Raw genomic sequence first — 7,455 nt, 5'->3', positions numbered from 1 at the left:
TCATGGGGAGAACGTACAAACTCAGTACAGACAAGCAGGATTGAACCCGGGTTTTGGGCGCTGTAAGGCAGTAGCTCTACTGCTACACCACCATGCCACCCTAATTTCATCAATGTTTCTAGTAGTGTTTTCTACCTTTCACTTTTAAGAGAAACTGTGTTTCTCAATTATTACTACTGCATTTCTTCAGAATCATTCATGGTTCTTATGTTTCCTATGTTCTTCTCCATCTTTCCAGCAAATATATGTCCAGATGCGTTAACATCGTTTTCAATTCAATGTATCTGCTACTTCATCTTTGGTTTTCTTGATCACTCACATTCAAAATCAAGAAAAATCTATCTTGTCCTCCTCATTTTCGAGCCTGTCCTAATGTACCCTTCCCATCTTAATGGATGCAATTTTCTTCAAATCTTCATATTTACACATTGTTGACCTTTCAAGGAAAATGAAGTCAAAATATCTCACTATCACTGTCCATTCAATTTTCATACATTGCTAACTCTTAAATGACCCTTAACTTTTTTTTTCTATTATTTATATAAACCTATCTTGGCCCAACAGAAGAATTCACTATTTATTCTAACTGTTTTTCTTTTTTCCACCTCATATTTCCTCTTTGCCTTCTTCATTTCTTTTTAATCTGCTCAGTTCACTTCCTTTTTGCCATCTTGTTCCATTATTCTATATGTACCTTTTCTTGCAGGAATAACTTTACCCTCAATATCCTTCTTTCCAGACTCATATTTTTTGATTGCCCGACAATTTTCCATCAAAATCTCCACTGTTTCTGTGCTGTATAACTCTATGGCTCTAAATTTACGACAGTCTGTTCGAACTCCTTCTATCGGGCAGACGATACAAGGCCTTCTACGCCCGCACCTCCAGACTCAGGAACAGCTTCATCCCCAGGGCCATAGCTGCTATGAACCGGTCCTGCTGATCCGGATGGCCACAACGCATAGATCAACTTGCACTTTACCCTGTCTAAAACTGTCACAATTGTTTCGTTTCGTTGGGTTGCTGTTGTCTAAATTACTTAAATTATTGCATCGTATGGGAGGCGCATTCCCAATCTCGTTGTACCCCTGGGTACAATGACAATAAAGATATATTGTATTGTATTGTATTGTATTGTATTGTATTGTATTGTATTGTATTGTATTGTAATAACCAACTGACGGTAACCTTGTTACTGCAGCATCAGCCCTGGAGGCTCCTTCAAGCTCCATCAGAATGACCATCTGAGAGAGTGCCAAAAGCCTGCTCTCATCTTTAAGTTTATTCAGAGAAAATAAAACTTAATATTGCAATTAATCATTTTGAAGTAGTTTAAAATCTAAATCATTCTTCTGTCTAACTAATTTTGTTTTGAATATATTTAATTTACTCATAAATCACATCGAACTAAATGGGTTAATAATCATTCGCATACTGCACTTAGTTCAATAGCCATGAAAGTGAATAGAATTATATTTGAAGTTACAGTGGATGGATTGGCAAGGTTATGAATTTATCATATTTAATTTGGGCTGTTAGGACATATTAATTTGCATCTCTTTGTGCATTCACAGAAATGGAAAAAGACCGCTTCGTTCCAGGCTGTCACAAACTACACAACTTGTTTCACGAAAGATAAAAATAGGCTCCACCTTTGTATCTATCTCTGTAATGGAATAATAGGGAGTCCCTTAAAATGGTTATTGTAATTTGTTTATAACTAGAATACCAGTTCTGAATTTGGTGGGGTTGCTGGGAGATTTTATTTGCAGTCAAAATCAAAGACTTAAGTCCTGCCTGGTGAATGATATTTGATGTATGCTATAACACTGAAATAATATATATCGAAGTATGTTACTTAAATCTCAGCCAATTTTATGTTGGCCTATAGTCACACTATGGCCTCTCAGGCACCCCATGCTGCAAAGGCAGGATTAAGTTGTTCCATTTCAATGCTCTTTACTTGAGCCAAACCACAGGCCTGAAAAACCCAGCCTGCCAAAATCAACAATTCACAACCTGTTCTTAGCACAGAACTAAGCCAGTATCCATCTACACCCTGCCACTTTGCCTCTGTCTGAATTATCATTCCCCTCTTATACCACAATGATAATTACTGATTGATTTATATTAAAGACACCAGGCAAGCTGGCCTAACTATCTGTAGCATATTCTATCCATTGCTGTGTGAACTCAGTCTTAGTTTATGTGTGCACATTTTCTACCAATAAAACTCACTCGTCCTTGGTAGTTTTTTTCTGCTTTGTTTAAAATAGCCAGTGAGATATTTTTGAATTTGTAAAAACTAGTCATAAACTTCACTGATACAAAAGCTTACCTTAAAAGTCAGCAGAGCTTCATAAATGATTTTGATGCTGGATTGTTAATAGAATTTGCTAATAATTTTAGTAGGCTTAAGGACAATGATTATACAGTACCTTTCATGCCATATCCAGCGGAAACAGAAACTGAACACTTTTGATATTCCCTTTATTTCACATCACAGATAAAATAATAAAAAATCGTGCATTTGATTGCCCTCTAAAGAATATTTTATTATTTCCAACCAATTTCTACCCAAGGGCAAACTGCCCTATTAATGTACATTTTTAATATATTCATTGGGAGATGGGTGGGGGGGGGGGGGAAGAGGGTGGTGGTAAGGAAATGGTATGCATTTTTCAGCTGCTTTCAGACTTTATACTTATATAAAGCATTAACTGAAACATTTCTTGAGAAAGTAGGGAAATTGCTTCACATGTTGGCATCAAATTACAGTCATAGCTTTTTCCACTTTCTATTACTGTTGGCTGAATACTGAAAGGGGATTAAATTAATGACAATCACTGCGACTCGCCTTTGGAGGCTTCGGCCGCGGGTCGTGTGGACGTCGGAAGCTCGCAGGCCCTGCCCTGGGTGGGGCCGACATCAGGAGCTCCGGCAGCGGCAGTGTCTTCGCCCGCCCCGGATCACGGGACTTGGGTCGGCCCACTGCGGACCTTTCACCATCTGGCGCGGCCTGAAATAGGCAGGGGCTTCAATGTCGGGAGCCCCGACCGCCCCGACCGCCCCGACTTGCAGCGGCAGCATCTTCGCCCGCCCCGGATCGCGGGGCTTAGGTCTGCCCGTTGCGGACCTTTCACCGTCCGGCGGCCTTGAACGTGGCAACTTCAACAGCCTGACCCGGGGAGAAGACGGCAGGGGAAGAGAAAAGACATTGTGGTCTTCCATCACAGTGAGGAGGTGACTGGAGGAAACTCACTGTGATGGATGTTTCTTTTTTTTGGTGTTTTTTTTTGTTTTGTGTTGGTTTTGATTGTGTGTGAAATTGTTTAATTTTATTGCTCTATTGCTGGACTGTGGGTGACCTTTCATTGCACTGCACATCTTGTATGTGTATGTGACAAATAAACTTGACTTGACTTGCTTAGGATCAGGAAGTTATGTTGCAAGCATGCATGATTTTATTATTGAAAATGATGTGCGATTTTGCCTGAAGTCATATCTGATGAGAAACACTCAGGCACCACTATCAAAATCGAAGGGGATCGTGATTTTTCTTTAACTGTTTCAGTCGCATTCCATCAGCATCCATAGTTCTGAATGGAGAGATTTAAATCTGGAAATGCGGGAAAACTGGTGACAGATTTCAGAAGACATTGCATTATCAAGAACGTTGAAATGTGGGCAGACAAAAAATGCTCAGTCTGAAGAAGAGTCCTGACCCGAAACGTCACCTATCCATTTTCTCCAGGGATGCTGCCTGACCCGCTGAGTTACTCCAGCTTCGTGTGCCTTACCTTGGTAAACCAACACCTGCAGTTCCTTCTTTCTAATCTTTGAAAAGTGGGAAATACAGGGGCTGTAGAGAGGGAACAATTTATTGCAGGTTCAGCACTGCAAGTAATGTGGCTAGATCTGATGGTGGTTGGCTGAACCATTTTCAAGCCAGGTACTATCCAGAAACAAATGTGTGACACCCAAAATCTGACTAGCTGTGCCTCTAGCCCGATTATTTCACTACAGTCACATTGTTGGCATCTATCTAGCCACATGCAAAATTGTCCAGGTAAGTTCTGTTCACATGAAGCAGGGCAAATATAAATCCACCAAATACTACACCATCATTTTTTTTAGCAATGACTGTACCTAACATCTCTGACTTCCAAACAAGGTTATGAGTATCTAACAATAGAGACATTTAAGACAGAAGGAGGAGATTAAAATCACCTAAGAAGTGTCGTTGCACAATGCTGGTACTGAGGAAGCTCAAGGGAGATGGCATCTATGAAAGAAACTCAGTGTGGGGCACCAAGCATTTTAAAGGAGAGCTTCGGCTTGGAGAAATATGAGCATGTACTGGAGGAATAAGAGAGGGATCAAAAGATGATTTTGTTATGGAGGCCATGGGGTCTTTGTGGTGGAAATTACAGTAAGCCAGTGAAAGTACAGGAAGGGAGCAAGGAGTCAGATTTCCATCAAAGGTAAGAAGTCAATGGTTTCTCCATAATGAAGGGTGTGAATAACTGTGCCCTTGTTCATGAATGAACAGAGAAAACATGGAAAGGCACACCAATTGTAAATCAATTTGCAGGATGCAAGGGATGGTGGTAGAAGGAAGTGTGGCGCTGGGAAGAAAGATTAATTCCCGGTAATGTTAGTGAGCGGGAAGGATACAGGATTTGGAATTTCGACTGATATTAAGGCAAGGGAGGGTGCAGTGTGGATCCCTCTTCGTGTGCCAAGTGCCGTAGAGCTTATTGAATGGGAATTTTAGTGTGACACAGTGGCAGGAGAGTTAGGTGCCTGAGAAATAGTGATGGGTTATGTAAAGACTGACCAGAACGGAAGTTCTCCTTTTGGAGCTTGCCAATATAATACCTTTCATATCTGTTTTCCTTCAAATAATTATTAAGTACAGGAGCTTGGACATATCACACTTCCAGCACTGAAGCTACTAATGCTGCAATATCAGTTAAGATAGGGATTTGCCTTTTATCTCTGGAAAATGAGGTTTCAACCATTCAGGAAATAAATGATTGCAACAGCAGACTTGAGATTCTGCATGCCATTCACCTGCTTCTAATGTTCCAATACTAATAAAAAATTAGTAACTGCATGTCTGGGTTTAAACTCTGACAATGTTGGCTTTCTGCATCTTCAGTCATCCAAAAGCCAAAAATGAAGGAAGAATTAGGAATATCTTTAGTTTCACCAACACCACTAAAAATATTATGATAGATTCCTTATAAAGAATTTACATGTGCGAACCAAATGGTAGTTAAATGCACTTTGTCAAATACAAGTTTTATTGATCCCCAAGTGTAAACATCCAGAACTCATAAACTCATAAGAGCATAAGACATAGGAGCAGAATTAAGCCGTTCAGTCCATTGGGTCCGCTCCGCCATTCAATCATGGCTGATCTATTTTTTCCTTTCAACCCCATTCTCCTGTCTGAAGAAGGATCTCGACCCGAAATGTCACCCAATCCTTCTCTCCAGAGATGCTGCCAGTCCCGCTGAGTTACTCCAGCAATTTGTGTCTACGTTTCATTCTCCTGTCTTCTCTCCATAACCTTTGAAAGCCTTACGAATCAAGAACTCCTAAGTAAACACTTCCACTTGCAGTATTCAGACACACTAAAATTAAACATGACTGAACAACTGCAACATCACGGCACAAAAAGAAAACGATAGATTCTAGTTTAGTTTAGCTCACAGACACAGTGCAGAAACAGGCCCTTTGGCCCACCGAGTCTGTGCCAACCAGCAATCCCCGTACACTTGCACTATCCTACACAGTAGGGACAATTTACAATTTTTACCAAAGCCAATGAACCTACAAACTTGTATGTCTTTGGAATGTGGGGGGGGGGGGGGGGGATCGGAGCACCCGAAGAAAACCCACGCGGTCACGGGGGAACATACAAACTCCGTAAAGACAGCACCCGTGGTCATGATCGAACCTGGGTCTCCACCGCTGTTAGGTAGCCACTCTACTGCTGAATCACCGTGTCGCTCTAACATAATCTACATAAAAATATACTTTGAAAACAAATCTTAAGAAACATCTTTTAAAGTTTTAAAGGCAAAATATGGACGAATGATGACCATAAAGCTTATTACTAAATGTAGTGGATAAAATATTTAACATAATTTTATTGCAATAGTTTAAAGTCATAAGCTGGATAGAGCTCTTAAGGATAGCGGAATGAGGGGGTATGGGGAGAAGGCAGGAACGGGGTACTGATTGAGTGTGATCAGCCATGATCGCATTGAATGGCGGTGCTGGCTCGAAGGGCTGAATGGCCTACTCCTGCACCTATTGTCTATTGTCTATTGTCTATAAACCTCATCATTTTCCCTAGGTTTGTGCTGTTTCCACTATAAAAGTTGGAGATCTATTTCCAACCTCATGGCATTACATTGAGCATTGGAAGACAGGGTCACCTGACCCTTCCTTTTTTCCTCACTACCTTAAGATAAGCATTAGACAATCATAATATCACTTACCTTCATTCACCTATGGCTTGTTCTTTGGATTTAATTAGTTAAGTCATTCTTTGCACTTTTGTTTGCCTTTCCATAACCAGTCCTAGGTTAAGAAGGTCCCTTAAAACCTATATCTTTTTTTCTATTATTCATTTAGGGATGCGGTCTTCTTAGGCTGAGCCAGCATATAATTGCCCATCCCTACTTGCCTTAGAGAAGGTGAGTATGATGATACAAGCGGGTTTTGAGGATTCATATCAATGATAGAGAAAGAACACTTCAACCATATATAATTGAAAATGAATCACATATTATAACAATAAAACAGCAACAAAACAACCAAGATGTGGGTGCAAAGAACTGTGGATGCTGGTTTACAATAAAGGCACAAAGTGCTGGAGTAACTCAATGGGTCAGGCAGCATCTCTGGCGAACATAGATAGGTGACATTTTGGGTTGGGACCCTTCTTTAGACTGATTGTGGTGGTTGTGGGGGGGGGGGGGGGAGAAGAAAGCTGGAGAGAGGAGGGGCATGACAAAGCCTGGCAGGTAATATGTTGAACCAACCAAACTGTGTGTCTCACGCCCATCTAGTGCATGTAGAGGACTTCTTAACAGTGGCCTGGCCTAGAGAACTCGAGGGTCCTGGCACGGTCCCAGATCCATTTCAGTGGAACCAGTGTTTATTGGGTCAACTTTATCTCAAGTATTTTTCTGAAGTTATACATATAAGTTATACATTAACAGGATAGTTTTCACTGCCATTTCATTGTTTAATATGCCATTTTTCTATTTAATTAATTGTTGCTATGATAAATTTCACTTCAAATAAACAACGTTTGCCTTGCCGATATGGATATCTATTTTCAAGGAGAATTTAAGTAAAATGAAAAACAGACAGATTCTGGAAATACTCAGCAAAGAGAAACCCTTCTTCAGACTGAGTACTCTCAGTCTGAAG

The sequence above is a fragment of the Rhinoraja longicauda genome, chromosome 11, assembly GCF_053455715.1.
Source record: "Rhinoraja longicauda isolate Sanriku21f chromosome 11, sRhiLon1.1, whole genome shotgun sequence".
Taxonomy (NCBI): Eukaryota; Metazoa; Chordata; class Chondrichthyes; order Rajiformes; family Arhynchobatidae; genus Rhinoraja; species Rhinoraja longicauda.
Note: the sequence above shows the minus strand (reverse complement) of the source record.